Source organism: Rhipicephalus microplus, chromosome 2, assembly GCF_043290135.1.
Source record: "Rhipicephalus microplus isolate Deutch F79 chromosome 2, USDA_Rmic, whole genome shotgun sequence".
Lineage (NCBI taxonomy): Eukaryota > Metazoa > Arthropoda > Arachnida > Ixodida > Ixodidae > Rhipicephalus > Rhipicephalus microplus.
The window spans coordinates 136,389,157-136,409,920 of NC_134701.1; the positions used below are offsets into that span (position 1 = coordinate 136,389,157).

Below are 20,764 nucleotides of genomic sequence, written 5' to 3' on the forward strand. Positions count from 1 at the left end.
CTATCTATCTATCTATCTGTCTGTCTGTCTGTCTGTCTGTCTGTCTGTCTGTCTGTCTATCTATCTATCTATCTATCTATCTATCTATCTATCTATCTATCTATCTATCTATCTATCTATCTATCTATCTATCTATCTATCTATCTATCTATCTATCTATCTATCTACCTATCTATCTATCTATCTATCTATATCACCCCCAACAGACTTCAATAGAGTTCGTTGACATTGACGTATTGTAGCCAACTTCACTGACCAATAGCTATTAATGACATTTCATGCAATCAAACGTTTTATATTCTGGCATTAAAGTAATGTGAAGTGAACGTTAGTTGGCGACAAGGGTATATTTTCTGACGCACGACATGTGCTGCGAGGCCCTTTCCAAATTACGTCGCACAAGTGCCCAATTTTTCGTGACATATGTATAGTTCAGAAAAAAGACTGAAGCGCTGAAAAAATTTTTAGACTGGGACTGATCGCTTGCCTTGACATCCCAAATTCCTAGTTCCTGGACGCACTCCTGTCCCGTAGTACACAGGTTGTCCAGAAACTGAAAGAAGCAAAATGCTGTGAAGCTTAGCCACACTAGCGTTGCTACCAAGAAATAAATTTTGCCGAAGTAAGTGTTTTTTCTTTATATCGATGCACGTTGCAACACATATGGTTATACTTATATGTATATGCATGCATGTCATGCGCTGCAGGGGAAGCAGACAACCAAAGACGACACAGCTCACCACAAGCATGAACACGTACCAACTAGCCCCCAATGCCACGCGTTATTTCATGAATCTGCACCCGTGCGCGCAAGCGATGCATATATATATATATATATATATATATATATATATATATATATATATATATATATGCAGAAGAATAACTGCGGTTGCCGCAAGGATATAAATATGAAAGTAGATGCGCTTTCACATAACAGCTGTTTATTCTGCCAACGTTTCGACAGGAACCACGTCTTTTTCAAGGCATAATATTTACACGTTTCGTGTTTTCTTATAGCCTGACAAGACAGGAGGGAACGGGTCAAAAGAAAAAAGAAAAAAGAAACAGGAGGAGAAATGCTAAATAATTATAGAAACTCTAGGAGAAGAAGCAAGACCAACACGGCGTAATTAGAAAGGGGCAGCATCTCAACAGAGTAGGGCAGAGGTAGATGAGCAATGCCATCATTGTCAACAATACCTCCCCCGCACCCACTCTTCCCCAAGTGGGCAGTGTGCCGCCGTTCTTGTATTTCACCTTTCCGTGTAATCCGCTGGCGGCTCGTTCCTCTTTGAAGTTTAAGAAAAGTTAATGGGTAGAGCTTAAGTGCTTCGAGTGCGTGCTGGTGGCGTCGAGAGGAATGAAAAAGCCGGTGATTGAGGCGCCGCCATCGATATTCATTATATGCAATGACTCCTTGTCAGTGAAGGAACAGAATGTGCGTTAAAAATTGAAGAAAAAAAATAAGAAAAAGGGGGAGGGGGGACTGTAGGACATCCGGGACAGTCACCACACAGTTGCGGCTCACTGGGAAGACATGCTCGCATGTATGAAAAAGTTAACGAAACCACCTAGCTGTCAGCTCCTTGTCAGTGAAGGAACAAAATGTGCGTTAAAACCTAAAGAAGAAAAAAAAAAGAAAAAAAAGAAAAGAAAGGGAAGGGGCTGTACGACATCCGGGACGACTCATCTGTGCGCTCCGGCTGTGTTTGATGAGGCAAACCATTTCTATGTTGTCAGATGCATAGGCTAAAAGCTTTGTTAGCGGGTAATAGTATTGTCATAATGCGACCGGACTGATTAGAGAGAAGCGTTTGCGTCTTTTAGCGGTCGTAACGCTGACAGAGTGCCTGGGTGTTCATTTATTCCGTATTTTATCGTGTTTAATTTGTAGATAAAATAAGATTCCCGTTGTTCCCGTTCTCTGATTGTTCGAAAGTTGTTTTCTAATAGTGTAACCCTGATGTCGTCAAAGCTGTGGTCTTTTAATGTGCTGTGTTTTGAAAGTCGAAGGCCTGGCAGGGATCGTACATGTGCCCGATGGTTGTTAAATTTAATTCTGAACGGAGTATCTGTCTGGCCCCCGTATTGCTTGTTACATACCCCACATTCCAGGAGGTATATGACATTGTCTGAGTCAAAGTCTAGTGCACCTCTTATCCAGTGCTTAAAATCCGAGTTGGTGCTTTTCGCCACTGTCGTTGTCTGCGTGTGTTTGCATACCTTGCGTCTGCTTTTTCCGCAAGGGTGACACCCAATTTGAGATTTCACGCCTATTTTTGAATTTATTAAATGGTCCTTTATATTTTTCGGCCGTGTGTATACCGCACAAGGAGGAGAAGTGAAAAGTTTGGATAGTCGCACGCTCTGTTCCTACTTGTTAAAGTGTTTCCTTAGGACCTTGTTTATGTTCGGTGGGTTGCTCGAGAAGGTTAATAGCAAGTTTTTGTTGCGGTGTTGGTCGGCATTTTTCTGGTGCTTGAGAAGAATCTGGCGGTCCAGATATTCAGCTTTTTTGATGGCGTCATTTATGATAGCTGGCGGGTATTCTTGATTAGGGAGTACTTCGCGCTTATGTGTGCTGTTTTTGTGGAAGTCCTCGGTGCGGGAGCAGATTCGTCGGATTCTGTGTGCTTGGGAATAGGGAATGCTGGTCTTGCAATGTCGCGGGTGGCAGCTTTTGAAGTGCAGGTATTGTTGCCTGTCCGTTGGTTTTCTGTATACGCTAGTTACCAACGCACCATCGTCAACTCAAATTAGTACACTAAGAAAGTTTCTTTCAGTGTTAGAGTAGGAGTGTGTAAAATAAATGCTGGGGTGTACATGGTTGAATGCCTGTATGAATTATAGGAGCTCATTTTCAGAATGTGTCCAAATTATGAATATATCATCTAGGTACCGTTTATAGAATAATGGTTTGATATCACAAGATGAAAGAAAATTGGACTCTATGGGGTGCATGAATATGTTATCGTAGTTTGGGGCCATTCTTGTACCCATTGCCGTGCCGCAAAGATGTGAAATGTGAAAGCGCATATACTTTCACACACACACACACACACACACACACACACACACACACACACACACACACACACACACACACACACACACACATATATATATATATATATATATATATATATATATGAATATATATATATATATATATATATATATATATATATATATATATATATATATATATAGTTAGGGCGAAAAAGCGTCGGAGAAATATGTTTACAATAGAGAAAACAAGCAAGCATACAAGATGAAACCCAGTCTGCACGAGAGCTCCGACATCGTCTTCTTCCTTATCGAGTATAGAGTTATCCGTGGCGCCATGTAGCATCACCCCCCGGCGGCGAAGGCACCGTCTCGGTGCTCGGTTGATCCGAGTGGTATCGCTTCAGCCGAGAGACGTGCACAATGTCAGAACACGAGCGTGCGTGTTGCTGTGAAATGGTTCAATTTGATAGGTCACGTCGGTAACTTGTGAATAACTTCCCCTACACATTCTTTGGCATTATTGTCGGTTATATCCTTTTAATATTGCGTCAAAATACGGAAAAACAAGCCCTTAGGTATACACTTGTTTCCCTTATTCATTAACGAGGGCCTCGTACTGGCAGACTTGGTGCCGTTAGGTTGTATACGAGGGACTATTGGCCAGCTGCCAGCTCATAATAAGCTCACGTGCTGCGTGACGCCATACAGGTTCATAAAAAGGGTGTACCACACTCGCCGCCATGGCTACAGGTGGCGCTGACTGACATTCCCACGTTTATATTCACATATAAACCCAATAAAGTGGTTGCGGGAATAGCCACCGTGATAGCTCAGTGGTAGAGCATCGAATGAGTTATTCGGAGGTCGTAGGTTCAGTTGCTGGTCACGGCAAGGTAATTTTTCACCCACTTTTCTGTCTTCCTATTTACTTTACATTGGTTCTAATAACTTCTATACGTTCCTTGGCATTATTGTATGTTATATTTCATTAATATTGTGTCCAAACACAAAAAACGAGCCCTTAGGTATACGCTTCTTTCCTATATATATATATATATATATATATATGTATATATATAGATAAATATATATATATATGTATATGTAGGAAAGAAGCGTATACCTAAGGGCTCGTTTTTTGTGTTTGGACACAAAAGTATATATATATATATATATATATATATATATATATATATATATATATATCTATATATATATATATATATATATATATATATATATATATATATATATATATGCAGATGATCAATCGTTAACTAATATTGTGCTGGCCAGGCTTTGGACATATTAATTTGCAAGTACTTTTTCCAAGTTCAAAAATAACACTTTTTTCGACTATATGCATAATTAGACAGATGATGTGATTGGCTTTACCACTATCTTTATTTTTCTTGCAATTTTGTGTTATGTTTAAGTGTATTTTTATTTACTTTGGTCCAGATTTCAGACCCTTCGCAGGAGTGTGTTTCAAATCATCCCCATAAACGAATTTGTACACATCAGATACAGCTAAGGCGCACAAGAAAGATGCACCAGTATTCCTAAATGGGAAGTTACCAGTGAGCAGCTGAAGTATTAAATGTGGATATGAGGAAGGGAGGAAGAAAATCAATTATATGTTGGGTTGCAGAACGCGTCTATAGGTCACGCATGCAGCTCAATACCACGAAATCTGGCAAATGAACATGAAGCTGCACCTTTGCATATAAGCTATGTGGTATGTATTGAAGACCGTGGAAAGGAAAGCATTCTTTACCTCACTTTGGTGTTTTTTATTTTATTCGGTTATATCTAAACGTCAACGTGATTGTTGCCCACAGTTTGCTCAACTTAGGTTGCTGTTCTCTGTTTCGCGTGTTATTTGTACCAGGTCGTGGTTCTAGACAAGGAAATGTAGATTTTTAGGGGCGAAGCTTCTTATGGTCGAGCCATGTCCACCGGGCGTCACGACGTGCCCATGACGATGACGATGAAGCTGCTGGTGATGAACCAGATTACACATGCCTAGGGGAAAAACGATGGTGAAAAAGCTCTCACTGGCCAAAAGCCCTCATGGAGTTGACCCTCAGGATGACCAATAAAAGCACACTGTACACACGTGTCTTTGTTGGCAATCTTCCACCGTCCATGGAAATTCTTAATTTATTTCAAAGCATGTCAAAGTACATTTTGGACACTTTTGAGCATTTAAGCGTTCTCTTATACCGGCATAGGGGATGCTACGAACTACGATGTACAAAAACACAGCATATCCTCGAAGTGCCTCATGATAAGTGGACGAAGCTCTGGGGGATCATTCGTGCAACCCTGAATTCCCTGCCCATTGCCCATTCGGACATGCAAATGAGTGACAACACGTGTGTGCAGTGACAGCAAGAATAAAAATTCGACAGATCCCACGTACCTGGTAATTGACGTTATGCGAAGCATTCGGAGGGATTGTTACCGTGTTGCAATTTTTTTATTGAGCAACGCGTCATAAAATGACGCTAACTATATGCACAAACGTTGCACGCACTCACTGACGTATGTTGAAGAGTTCCAGATGTTTATATAACCAGTTGTTTGTCCTTGCGCAATGATGCGAACTGGAACATGTGTATTAGCAACATTAGAAGCTGATATGAAGCGCTGGTGCTCGCGAGGATGCTGACCCTAGGCACTGCTACATAAATCAACCTCAAAGCATGACAACTAACCGCAATTGGCGTTAACCCGACGTGGCGGCTGTGTCAAAGGAGTGCATCTGTAATGTTCATAAAATTGCCCAGGCAGCATTGAAACCATTATTGACCCTTCACGAAGATTGACATCTATTCGCATATTAGTTCCGAGACCTGACGTAGCTCTGTGGTAAAATGCTTCATGGCCGCGCATAATGCTTGCGTTCGATTCCAGCTGGGACAGATGTTGGGTATATGCTACCGATGTCAGGTATTTCTTAACGCTCGTGCGTTAGAATTTTCAATGCGTGTTCTCAACGTTCCTGGGTAGATACCACGTGTCAATCACCTATGGCACATGCCCACTTATTAGCGGCTCATACCTGCCCGTGGGTATGTGCCACTGTCTGGCGGGAAGTGTTTGACGACGTACGCGATGGATTGTGACATTATTCAATCCTTGACCAGCGCGTCATATTCGTCAATCCATCTACCCTCCTATGCTAATTTGGTTCACGCCAAGCTAAGGGGGTGACCACGAGAGCACCCATATGTAAGCGACTAGATAGATAGATAGATAGATAGATAGGCTCAAGTTTGCCGAAGTTCGCGAAGAAATGCTTCGCATAAAAAAAACAGCAGACGAGCTGACCTATGCATGAATAGACCTATTCCGTTTCTTTCTACATCCTTTATTCAATGCAACACTTAATGCTTATGGTAGTTTGGTTATTGATGATACTAAGCGCTTCACGTAAGCACGATACCACTATGATCAAGAGAATCGGCAAAAAGTCGTTGATAATCGAACCATACAGGTACAACAGGAAGCCTTTGCTGGCAGTTTTTCGACCTGCCGTGGTTTAACCATCACTATCATTTTAAAGCCACGATAATGCTCGTAATCATCGCTATTGGTACTACCTCATTGTCGAGCTCATTTGTTGCAGTCAAACGAGTTACCGTTTCCTTCATGTGACGTGCACTGTGATTTAGCTTACGCAGTAAAGCTACGTAGAGCACCATCTTATAAGCTCAAATAAAATATATTTTCAATATATGTGATATGGTAATAGTTTCTGATTATTGAAGCAAAGATAGAGTGGCTTATGAATTATCCCACCCGCCAGGTTTTGTTTATCAGTTTGTCACATGGTGGGAAAAAACTTAAGGCTAAAAAAAACGTCACCACCATTCGCTGAAGTAGTAGCGTTTTTCTTGAAATGTAGCCCTACGCTGTTTCATGAAATTTTTAAAATACGTTTTTCCCGGATATTGTATTTTGGCTTCAATTGTGGCATAATACATAGCGGTTAAGGTATTTACTCAACACAGTGAGCGTTGCTATATTACTTGGCACTAGCATACAACGTCAGCTCACAATTAAATTTTTCTAGGATGCCAGCTGAATCACAAATCCATCATCCAGTCTACTACGACCATTGGTGTCCACTGCAACATTTGCCATCTATAGACTAGTTTCAACAAGACGTGAGTTCGAGCTAGTCGTTAATGCATGATCAACTACTTCGTGCCCAAAAGTTTGTGGAGAATTTCTTGGGAAACTTTTTCACGCATTTCTGTGTTTATTTCCTTCTTTGTGCAAGAAATTTTGCGCTAGAAATTGTTAATCTACATTAAAGATTCGTAACTTTGCTTTTTGGGGGAAAGAGGGGGGGGGCGCCAGAAATTTTTGCCCTAGTTCTTGCAAGCTAAGATGTACCTCAGCTGTTTCAGTAGGGCTTGGAACTGGGTGCTTATGGGTGGTGGATGGAACACGTAAAAAGGGGGTGCCATGTTTACCCCATGGCTTCACTCAGTTGGACGTGTTTCAACACTATTATGTCCATGCTGGTCTTTGCCGATAAAGGAGGCCGAAGATGCTGGCGTTGCATTCTGAAGACTGATTACTTTTCCGCCTTTACAACTTTTAAACCTGAGCACCAAAATCAAATGGCTGTGAAACGCGCATCGTGGCGTCATTCTCTTTTTATTGCGTGATCACTTATATAAACACTTCAGACGGCTTTGTGGCGTCTGAAGAGTTTTTGGCGTCATTCTCTTTTTATTGCGTGATCACTTATATAAACCCTTCAGACGGCTTTTTCGCGTCTGAAGTGAAGGCAGACGAAGACGAAGTGTTGCTGTAGCTGAGTGTTTGCCGTTCATCTTCAGACTTTTCACTTATTTTTGCAGTTATACGGGGAACGTAGTTCCCTTTTCGGCGGCGATGTAAGTGGACTCATCTGCACGCCCACCCGAGTTGCCGGCGACAGCGCCGGCAGCCTCAAGGAAGCGAAACTGCCTTTCCAGTGACAGCGAGGCTACCCTAATTGACACTGCCGAGATCGTCGACAGCTCCGACGACGAATACGTGACCGTCATGAGCCAGAAAGCAAAGCGGAGGATGCTCAGGGCATCCATGGACGCATCTGCTGGGAGGGCCCCGCAAAGCCCGCCGAGGTACACCGTCCTATTCTTGCCTACGCAACCATCCATCACCATGAGACTACTGAACAGGCAAGCTGTATCTTCAGAGCTCGAGGCACTGGTGCCGAACAGTGTTAAGGATATCAGAGTGAATCCCCGGAAAAATGTTGTAGCAGTGGACGTCACTCAAGCGTGAGCGTTAGATTCACTGAGAAAAGTTACCGTCTTTGGTGGCATGAATGTTCACACTATCAATCCGCTAGGAAATCAGGCAACTACAGGCGTCATATATGACATCGATGTGACCATCTCGAACGAAGATCTGCCGATTCCTATTAAGCCTGCTAATGATGGGCCCCAAATACTACAGGTGTGCCGTCTAGGAAAGTCGGTTTGTGTGAAGATAGACTTTAAGAGTGATTGCCTGCCGACACATGTTAAGGTGGGTCATTTCCGACATGCTGTGCGGCCATTTGTCCCTAAGCCGCTTCAGTGCCGAAAATGTCAGAAACTTGGTCATGTGAGCGCCATCTGTGGAAATACTACAAAAGTTTCTCATTGTGGTGCACGACACTCTGCCGACAACTGTAAGGCTAATTCCTATAAATGCCCAAATTGCCAAGGGACCCACGACGCCACATCAAAAGAGTGTCCGAAAATAAGGCAGGAGATTTCGGTTTTGAAGAAAATAGTGAGGGATCGTTCCACTCACCGAGAAGCGGTTGCTGTCGTCAGGCGACATCGTTCTCGTCGCCGACGCTCATCTAAAAAGCCTGCCCACAGTATCAAGTCTTCTGTAAAGCCTCCTTTCGTTGAATCGGCTTCACCACCATCGCCGGACAGAAGGAACACGTGCACTGAGAATGCTTCCCCTGCAAAGGAGGCTCTGGAAGAAGCATGGCCATCACTTCCAAGGATAAACCCTGCAGAAAAACTGGAACATGCACCGGTAGCACCACTTTCTGCATCTCGCCAAGATGAGGCGACAGAGCGTGACCGAGAAATTTTGACGATGATCAAGTCTCATCAATGCCATTCGCACACTTATAGGCAACACCAACACGCCTAGAGCACGATGCGCAGTGGAAGTATTGGATTCTCTGAGTCCAGTGCTTGCCAACTTCGCATAGACAAAATGGCTCTTTCACTGCCTTCATTCCGAGACGAAGTACGTAGTGCGACAGTTTTACAGTGGAATGCCAGAGGACTTAAATCACGGATCTCATGTTTTCGACATTACGTTTTCCGCAACAGATTTCCTATATTAGTAATATGTGAACAAAACATGTCAAAAGCGATAAAGCTTTCTGGCTACGAAGCCTTCACTTCATCGACTTGTGGTGAGCCCAGCAAAAAAATTATATATATCCGCACAGATTGAACCTACATTTGGTGCAATCCCATAACGGAAATCAATACGTATGCCTCCGTGTTGCAAAGAAGGTAGCCTTCACACTTATCGGCGCATACATCTCACCGTCTGGTCAGTTCGATGGTGAAAGACTACAGGACATCTTGACCGCTACACCTGGACCTTTGATTGTTATTGGTGATTTCAATGTTCATCACTTGCTTTGGGGAAGCACAAAGATTGATTCCAGAGGCCGGAAAATTGCTGAATTTGCCTCACACCACGAACTTAACGTTATGAATGACGGCAGTCCAACGTATTTGCATGGTTCGAGATATAGCAGTTGCTTGGATCTTGCATTGGTGTCACGGCAATTCACCCAACAAGTGCGATGGTTCACTGATATTGAGACTCACAGCAGTGATCATATCCAACGTATCTGAAGGTCACAGGTTTTGCAAATTCCTCCTCATCAACTAACAGAAGAGTTAATTGGACAATATACAAGGCAAAGGTGGAAGAGGCATGCGATGATATCGCGTGCGGCCTCGAGGAGGTAATGACAAATGTGACGGAAGAGGTTACGTGCGCCTTTAAATACACATCAAAGCCTACAGAATTTGATATAGAACTTGAACGACTACGAACGATTCGTAGGTGGGCGGAGAGGAGGTACAGGCGCACTAATTCGATTCATGACCTCAGAGACGCTCGACGTCTACAACTGAAAATACAACGTCGAATGGAGAAGCTGGAGGACCAACGGTGGAAGAAATTTTGTGAATCACTCGATCCTCGCAAGCCTATGTCCCATATATGGAGGACGGTGCGTGGCCTTGGCTCGACTGCACAACAACGTCCATTCAGCACATTGGCTTTCCATCAAGGCCACCTGCAGCTTGACGTTACTGAAGATTTCTGCGTAAGGATTGCGGGCAATGTGGTTACCATGAGTGACGAAGTTCTCGGGGATGTTCCTGTAGCACGAGTTTCTGAACTGAATATGCTTTTCTCACTCGAGGAACTGGATGCAGCTCTAGCCACCTGCAGACGTTCATCGTCACCTGGGCCGGACGGTATTACATACGCTGCTTTATGCAATAATGGAAGACGCGGCCGAGACCAGCTACTAAAATGCTACAACCAGTCATGGAATGATGGCGTCGTTCCCGAAAGGTGGAAATCCAGCCGCTTGGTACCAATCCTCAAACCTGGAAAGTCGCCGCTTGATCTGGCATCATATCGACCCATTGCGCTATCCAGCTGCGTAGGGAAAGTAGTGGAAAAAATGGTTCTGACACGCCTCGAGTGGTACCTTGAACGCTATAAAATATACCCAGAGGCCATGGCTGGTTTTCGAAGAGGCCGCTCTTCTATTCATAATGTCATCGACCTCGTAACCTCTGTGCAACAACAGAAATACCTCAAGCGCATCTCGGTTGCAATGTTCCTCGATTTGAAGGGTGCATACGACAACGTAACGCACGATGCCATCCTAGATGCCTTGGCGAACATTGGAATTGGTGAAGAAATGATTCGATGGATTCGGAGCTACCTACAGAGGAGATCTTTCTTCGTGCTCACTGCGGAAAGCCGCACCGTTGATCATTACACCACTCGTGGCGTTCCACAAGGCGGGGTTCTCAGCCCTACGCTGTTTAACCTCACGATCATTGGCCTTGCACAAAGTCTACCTCGATCAGTCAATATATCTACATACGCTGATGATATATGTATCTGGGCTTCAGCAGTGACAAGACTCCAGGTACGCGCACGACTTCAAAAAGCAGCGAGAATAACGTTGACGTACCTCCATGCTCGAGGCCTCACAATTTCCACCGAGAAGTGCGCCTTAGTACCTTTTACCCGCAAGCCCATGATCTATTATCCTGTTTCCATCGACAACATGAACCTTTCGTATACGAGACGTCACCGATTCCTTGGCGTCGTTATCGACAAAGATCTCTCGTGGAGTGCTCACGTCTCGCACTTGAAGAAGAGGCTCAGCTCTATCACACACGTGATGAGATTTCTCGCTGGTAAAACGTGGGGCACATCATTGTCATTTATGCTTCAGCTGTACAGAGCGCTCTCCTTGGGATATTTGCGGTATAGCGCGCCCGTGCTTTCCAACGCCGGAAAAACTAACATCAGGGTCCTGCAAAGCATTCAAGGCCAAGTCCTCCACACATGCTTGGGGCTACCTCGGTGCGCTAATACGTTAGCAACAATTGGTATTGCTAAATACCATCCGATCACGACATATATAACTGTTGACACACTCCGGACACATATCCGTCACATATCCAGAGTGCCTAACCACCACCTTGCTAGCTTGCCACTAGAAAGACCAAAGACAGCGTTTTCCAAAGTTGTTGCGGCTAACCAGAATTCAATCTCGTGGAGATTCTCGCCCGCAACCATACCACTATCTCCAGAGTGGTGCATGAAAAGACCAACTGTGCACCTTGAAGTGCCGGGAATATCTAACAAGGCAAACCTGTCATCTGCAGCCCTTAAGCAGATCTCACTGGACCTTTTGCATTTGTCGTATGCTAACCGAATTCATGTTTACACGGACGGTTCGGTCTCGAAAAGTTCGACAGGTGCCTTTGTCATACCATCTCGATCAATCACCGTCAAATTCAAGACATCACACGTCACGACATCTACGGGATCCGAGCTCGCCGCTCTTCGAGCCGCCGTGGAGTTTGCTACGCAAGAATCCCCTAGTAGATGGGCCATTTTCTGTGACTCCAAGGCAGCCCTTTAATGCGTGCGAAGTCTACGACGTGGAAACTACCACCAAATGGTGTATTGTATTAATGAAATTTGTCATTGCGCTGCTGATCAAGGACACGACATTGTTTTACAATGGTTGCCGGGCCACTGTGGCATCAGTGGTAACCACCTCGCCGACGACGCTGCCCGATGTGCCCACGATGGAGCGCCCACGCTGTTAATACCCTTGTCAAGAGTAGACGCAGCTAGAGAACTTCGTCACATCGCGCATAATGCCACGCTTGCGCATTAGAATTCACCTAACTACAATCAACGCCCTAAGAATCGGAAGTCATTACTTGAGAAACAACTGCCATCCAAGATTTCTCGACGTGACGCTACAATGCTGGGCCGGCTGTGGACTGGGGTAGCGTTTAATAAGTCATTCAGCCATCGCATTGGCATGGCGGATTCATCCATGTGTGAAAGCTGCAACTGTATAGAGACTATTGAACATCTCATGTGCCACTGTGCCCAATTTGATGAAGATCGCCGGACTCTCCAGTGTGCTTTCAATAGACACGATGACCGGCCATTTAATGAAGCAAAGATCTCAGGAGCCTGGTCGTGCAGCACATCAGCACAGAAAGCCACACGAGCCCTCCTGAGATACTTGACAACTTCATCGAGGGACCGCCTGTGAAACTCAGCATTGTGTGTGCGTTGTGACATGTGCCTATCCTTCTCTATCTCTTTTACTCCCCTCTCCCCCTCCCCATGTGTAGGGTAGCAAACTGGACGCATAGTCTCGTTATCCTCTCTACCTTTCCTACATTCCTTCTCTCTCTCTCTTTTTGGTGTCATCTTCCTTACCATGTTTCGTATAATTCACAATACAGAAACATGGCGCCCCTCGTCGTATGTTCTACCCGTGAGTAAGAGCGCGTTAGCGGCGTTGACAAACGTGGGTGAAGAAGAGATGAAACCAGCCGGCTGTTTGCGTGGCATGGAGGGTGAATGTGTAACCAGCACGCAACATCTGCACATCCATTTAGTGTTGAATTCCAATGGCAGAGTCGAAACTAGCTGATGGACTCTGTTCAGTGAGCACTCGGCTCTGGCGCAGAGCGACGCACCCGGATCCACGACTGGGACACAATCCATGCCGCCGGAGCAATCATAGAAGCAAAGATAAAGAGGAATCCTTGAGTGGCCCAGAATACCTTGCGTGTAGGTATTCCATTCCACAGATTACGCTGGCAAATAATGTCAAATTATTGCTCTTGAGCGGTATTTTATGTGTCCGTCACACAATTCAATGAACTGCTCATGCAGAAAATTGAGCTTTCCGACTCGAAGGTGTCGCTAAAGACGCGACGGTGCCGGTGCCCCAAAGCGGGCGAACGTGTTAAAGGAAGCGCATCACACCACGTGTGAGACCATTCAACCGATTTCGGAAAAACAAGTTTTCCTATAGTCCTCGGAGTCACACACGCTCTAAATCCACTCCGACTCTCTCATTGGAACACTTAAGTCCCGCCCTGATTCGGCCATTGAAACCCAATTGCTGCAACAATCGACATAATGAATCACTAAACCGATGCAGCACCAAAACTAACCTATTCAAGCTGTGATTTTTACGTATATATTTAACGAATAGAAGTTGCTGTCAATATCATCACTGTGTAGCGTAAACGCAATGAAAAGTCTTCAGCATTGATGTTCGGTTAATTTAATGCTATTCCTCTTTTGTGGGAATATTTTGTATTGATTCCTCACACTTTTTCAGATGTTCAAGGTGTTATTACTTTTGAGCTATGCTGCACAAACTACACATTATCTTTCTTCTGTTTACTTTTCCTTTCAATGCACTGTGTGTAAATGTCCAGCCTTCACCGATACACTTTGGCCCTCCTGCTAAGGCCCAAGATGGGCCTGCAGTATCTGCGAAATAAACAAAACACAAATTAATAAAAAAGGAGCAGAAAACTTGCTTCAACTCCACCATTAAACCTAAACATAGGTTGTTGAGAGTGGTGTCTACATCTTTGACTGAAGAGTTGCATACCCCAGACATCCCTCTGTTACTTCTGTAATGCCACAAGCACAGCATGTGGCACCACCAGTCACGCTTATGATCGACAAAAGTTCGAAAATCGCACTTACGGGTAAATAGTATCGCAAACTGCCGAATTTCTCTGCACTCGCTTCTCAGTGTCATCTAATGCGGGCCTCTTCCACTGCGTGCTTAGGTTACGTGACTACAACCTTGGCAAAGCTGGATTTTCGTGTGTTGGTTATACATTGCAAAATAATTTTGGTACCGAGAGACACCATGCCATTGATGTGTCAGTCTCGGTGCCTGTGTCTGAGAAACGAACGGTGCAACACTGATAATCAAACGGGTACGACGTGAGGAGAAGGGCCTGTCGTGTCAACAAAAGAGCCGTTACGAAATGGCATGTAAAAGTATTTTTGAACTGTGTAAGCATTAACTAGTGGTGTAACTCATTACTTGTAAGCGTGTGAACTTGAGGTTGTTGGTACACAGTCATGGTAAAATATAGCGCAAAAAGTGCAAGGTCAGCGCTCTGTTCTGTTTATTACGTCCCTTTCTTGTTGCTTTCGCGCTATATTTTACTATAAATGATTACATAATCCTTACGCACTATGGATGGTGGAAGAAATAGTTTAGTCGTTATTACATAGCAAATGTCTGAAGAAATGTGTACTCAGATGCTTATACATAAGAGAAATGTGATACTGTTTCGCCTCCCCCCCCCCTACTTATATATGTTTCTGTTGCAGCCGGCACTGAAACATTCCGCATGCTAATTGCATAGTGATTATCAGAAGATAAATCAAATTAAGTTTTCGGTGAGAAAACGCTGGCGATACGGTGAAAGGGAGAACTATGTATTTATGAGAAGAACTGTTGGCTGGTTTGAGATTTCCTGAGAAAAAGCCGCTGGTATAAATACTGCGAGAAATACAATTAGAGTAAATTCTTCGGCAAAACCAAAACAGACATGCCGTTGAGCGCAACTGCCTTACTCCAGCAGATAAAGAATATGATATCAACGGTTCTGACAATGACTGCAGTGGTGCTGTTTCTGCATTCGCTTACCTGCATGCACAGTGCCTATACCGTAATGGCAAGCCCGGCCTGTACAAGCAGGAAGCAATGCACATACATCAATAGCTGATACGTGAGGTGTAAAGACGGTCATTCTTCAAAACTACACTGGCTGACACTTAAAGGTGACTTGCACCGTCATAAACATTTGCTGCGATCAATTCGAAAAGTGAGTTGTCCACTTTCCCCAAAGACCAGCTAATTGGCAGAATTTGACGGGCCTTTTCCGAAAATTAGTTTTGGCCAATCGGAACATTAATTGAACCCACATCCAACACGTACCTGGCTCACTTACAAAATTGGCTTGGCTCACTCCGCCATCAACGTTACGCAGGGAGAAAGTTAGGTTGATCGGACTTACCCTGAATATTGATCTATCCCACTTTCACAGCTGTCTGTTCAATTAGAAACTCATAACCGAGCTGAACGTTAGAATAAAAAAAATAGAATCAGAAAATGTAACTTGAATGGATGTATATAATAATCAGAAGAATTAAAGACAATAAGTTGCAAGGCCTCATTACTCTATCATGACTTCACATGAAAGTTAAAAGACATTAACGGTGGAATAATATGAACAATATAAATGACCGACCTAGCCACGCCACGCAAAAACATTCAGTGCACGTAAGACGGCATAGGGGTCTTTTTGAGTAGGTTCCCCATCATCGTCGCTGTCGTCATGATCATCAGCCTCACTACGTCCCCTGCAGGGCAAGAACCTCTCTTACGTTTCGCCAATGAATTGATACCTGTGTTCACTACAGCCACGTTATACCTGCAAGCTCTTTTGATCTCATTTCCCACCTTACTTTTTGCCTACCTTTTACGTGGTTACCTTACGTGGTTACCTTGGAATACAGCTTGTTATACACTTAGTGTACATTACAGTACAGGGAAATTCAATCGAATATAGTAGGGAGATGAAGTGTTGAACGTGGGGAATTCGCTGGCATGTAGTGTATTCGCTGCTGCGAAACAATGGATGCTGGCTGTATTTGGAAGAAACTTCCCTCCAACGAAGGGCACAAAATAGGCGGAGGCGGAAGATAATGACGATGGCTGCGCCTTTTCGAGCTTTGTAAAACGAATGGGGCGAGGCGATCACCCTTTTTTTATGCAGAGCCGGCTTGTGTCTTGCCCACTTGGGAGTAATGCTGAATGCTTGCTGTTACTTGTCTAGCACCAAATATTAACCTCAGGAAGCTGCTGTACAATTGCACATGAAAGGCAAAAATTAAGAGAAGTACTATAGCGAGCATGGACAGAGGGCCCTTTACACAAAAAAAATTACTTGGACCATCGCCTGAGAAGCAACTTATACAGCTATAGGTATTGTGGTATATTGAATGGTGTCAGTACATATGCTATGGGTAGAAAGATAAAGATGTGTGTGGGAACGTTTTATTGCAGTGTGAAGTGCTGCAAGCAAACTTCACGTTTTCATGTTATTTCATGTCATTTCAGTGTTATTTCGTGTTTTTTTTGCTCATTGTTGATTTTGGGTAACCTTCGTTGTTTGTTTTTCTCTGCAGACCTTATCAATAGGAAGTAACCAGGGGAATATGGCCATGAATTTCTCAGGAAAGACAGGTACAACAGAATATAACATATTTACACATTCATTCGTAGAAAGAAACTGATTATTGCGGTTGTCGATTGGTGTTTAACCTAAGCACTTTTTGTTTTGCACCTGAGATACTTTGGTGGACGCTAGTTTAAAAGTGCATGCTTACCTGAATGAAATCTTGAGCTGGTGGGTGGGGAGTCACGTGTCGAGTGAGTGGTACGCAGGTACGAAAGAAGTGCTGCGTTGCCTTCGCAAGTTTTGTGGCTGAATAGATCACTATAGGATAAAGAGAATGTCATCTGAAAAGCTTTTTGTTAGTTGTCTTTTTCACCGCTTTCTCACTTTTAATACTTGAAATGATTGTTTTTCCAGTTACCAGTACTATTGAAATGACTTTTCAGCACTTATAGCTTTTTGTCTTCTGTAAGAAGTGACTGGTAATATATTGAATTCCATGGTCTCGGGATATTGTAGTTACCTTTTGTCTATTTATGACCTAAAAAAGTCCTTGAGTGACTGGCACTTCCCGCACTCTCAAAAAACGTTCCCCAATATATTTGTGAGGCAGAAGTGACAAGAAAACCTTGAGACTTTTTTGCTGTCTTGGTTACGTAAGGGATATAGTTCATGCTATTACATTAGAACGTTCCTAATAGTGGTAAAACAACGCCCATTGTACTGTTGGCTTCAAAGGAAAAGCGAACAGCAGCAATCATCACAAATGGTTAGTACCTACCGTAATTTTTGTCACCTTTAACAGGTGCGCACCATTCCGGTTTCGCTGTACTGCTTATGCCCATGATGTTGATTGCATAGTGCGTACTATACCATCGCTGATGATTGCCGCTGTTGACTTTTCATTTGACGCCGATGGCACAGGTTGCACATGTCCGCAGTTTGCACGGAACACACGTGATAACGATTTCTTGAAATAATAAAGCTTTACAATGAAATATGTCATCGTGAAACGTAACAATATTTCACATTCACATCGTCATCGCCTTGACGCCAAATGTCTTCGTATCCTAGCGCAAATACTAGCGGCAATCAGCGAGTTTTCGAAACAGTCAACTCAAACGCTTTTCTTTGATACAGTAGGAGCTGTATTGTTATCTTATGGCTTGCTCTGGCTGATATGCTAAGGAAAGTGGCCCTGTTCTGCTGTTTCTTCAGACATGACAGCGCCATTGTGTAGATGGCTTAATTTTTTCAAGAAACGCGCATCATTTTTAACTTGAAAACAAGCCTGGTCATTTTAGTTAACATTGATATGCTAAGCGTTTTGATCTTGTGCCTGCATCAGGGTGTATGAAGCGTGCTCGTTAGGTCAGGACACTCCCCGGCTTGCCTGTGAGGCAAGATATGAAGAATGGTAGTTGGGTGGGCTTCAACTACAGTGACAGAAACCACTATCGGCGATGCCGCAAAACTTCCAGGCAAACATTTTTCACCTTTCGTCGCCATATCAACATGGGTTTCGCGGGAAGTCCACAGTGATTGAGGCGCACGCTGAGAATAGTTCAGTAGCTGATAGACAAGGACGCCTCTTTCCCGCGCCTACAATTGGTCGGAAGCAACGAGCTGAGACACGTGTTAATGTGCAATCGGAGGTGCCCGCTTGCTATTGCGGCGCGAGACAAAAGCTTTACCGTCAGGAAGTGGCGTCGTACTGCTTCCATCACCACAATGACCGATGGGAGCCCGTGGCTGCTACATTATGTTGCCAATTGCTCCTAGCGAGTCTCCAAACCTAAATTTAACGTTAGGACACGTGACCAGGACACTGCCACATGAAGTCCTTACGGGTGACCTCGTCTGGGGCTGGACTGTGGGAACTATACCACAAGCCGTACCAGTAGCATACTGCTGTCGGTCATAAGAGCTGCTTGGGATGTCTGCGTGGGATATGCACACAAGATTTATTACAGTCATATTGAATAAATTAGCAATATGAGGCAGGAAAAGCGATTTCAAGTTATTCAGTTCACTTTTTGTACAGTAGACATTGGCTATGGCAGTCAAATGGGTTCAAATGTGACAGCGAGAGGTTGTGTTGTTGACATTGAAACGGCCTTGCGGCTTTGGTTCACCATGGATGGCGGAGTTTACTGCCTATTTACAGGATTCCGACGCGAAGGGTAAACAAAAAGTTCAGCAACCACTCAAGGGACAAGAAAATTGAAAATATTATGCACTTTTTTTGTAAAGCCTCGCTAAGGTATGTATAATATTGCGGCTTTTTGGCACGAGCAAATTAGAGACACATCGATGGCCTTTTTTGAGCATTTATTAAATGAAGTACGCGAGATAACACTTCTAAGCGTCAACTATGAGAAGAAGAGACAAGTTGACGTACGTTCTCTTTTGTCAAAGCTGCAGCTGTTAGAGAGGCTTATGACTGCCAGCAAAGTAAACAGTCTCACAAGATGTGGCATGATTTCGAAGGCTGTGAAAGCTCCGGAATGGCGACCACCGCCACCGACTTCAGGACGCGCTGCGGGAATGGGGCAGATGAGAAAACAGCAAAGAAACCCTTTAGCCCTCGGCTCCATGTATTTTGACTTAGAATGGCCAACTGAGCTGGTTAGTATCGATTTATACCATGGAGCACTTAGAAAAAACGACCGAGAACAGAAATGCGCAAGACATGCGCTTTTTTCATCAGCGCATATTGTATGCCCTTCTTTCATTTTTTGCTCATTTTTTTTTTTGCGAGCGCTGCAAACTCACAAGTATGAATTACATTTATTCATATACTGCAAGCGGGCTTCTGTGGCCCAGTCACTTTTGTTTGAATAAAGGACCCCTAGAGAGAAATTGTTGTTTGCTACTTTTTACTATATCTTGTAGCTTTGCGTCGAGTAATCCTGAAATTGAATATTAAGTGCTCTAACGTATCGTAATAATTGCTAGCGCAGTTGTGACCAACTTGGCGTCACTATAAAGCATACAGCTTAACAGCTTAACTAATAATGAAATGGTTTAGTTAATGAAATAGTAACTGTTAATAATGAAATAGTAACTCACGGTTACTTTAAAGCCAAATTTAAAAAAAATATCTTAAACCTAACGCCGAACTGGTGAAGCAGAAATCGGTTGAGAGCCATGCTCCTTTCCGAGGCTCCACACAGTTTCCCCAGTTTGCTTGACTTGATAAAACTTCAATGAATTATGTAGAAACACTAGTTGTTTAAAGATAAACGAGTGCTATTAAACAGGGAAGTAAACAACAGGCACACGTAAAGGGCGCTCACTGTTTCTGTTTTGTAGATCTCGATTATTCCGCATTAGGTATGAACCAACTTGCCCCAACACATGTTTTGCCGATTCTCATTGTTTCTGCGGGACAGAGTAAGCATACGTAAGGAGTTTGATTACTGATGACTGTGGTCTAAAAACACTCGGAGAGCCAAATTGTACATAATGGGCTGAATTCGTTTGCTGCGCCATATATGAATGGTACTTCAAGGAGCTAGAATCTAATGACAATGAAGGCGCAGTTCTGTCAACTTGCCCTTGCGCGTACGGATGAAAATACTGTCGGTCAAGTATAAAAAATCACAGCATATCGACTAAGTGAATGATGATGAGGGGGCGAAGCGTCCATCCGTCCATCCGTTCGTTCTTGCTTCTGTCTGATCATTCGTCTGTGCGTCCATTCGTGTGTCCATCCATCTATGCGTTCATCTGTCTGCGCGTCCGTCTGTTTGTTCATCCACCTGTCCGTCCGTCCGTCCGTCTGTCCGTCCGTCTGTCCGTCCGTCTGTCTGCCTGTCTGTCTCTCTGTCTGTTTGTCTGTCTTTCTGTCCGTCTGTTCGTCCGTCTGTTTGTCCGTCCGTCCGTCCATCCGTCCGTCCGGC

At 43.9% G+C, this 20,764-nt stretch overlaps 1 long non-coding RNA gene across 1 annotated transcript; it reads right to left on the minus strand.

Annotated features, from left to right (window-relative positions):
* Positions 1-487: 487 nt before the first annotated feature.
* LOC142796375 (uncharacterized) lies at positions 488-19,393 on the minus strand. The gene is made up of 3 exons (XR_012893794.1): positions 19,261-19,393; positions 17,071-17,180; positions 488-553 (listed from the first exon to the last, which is right to left on the minus strand). It is a non-coding gene; the product is annotated as an uncharacterized LOC142796375 (long non-coding RNA).
* Between the last annotated feature and the right edge of the window lie 1,371 nt (positions 19,394-20,764).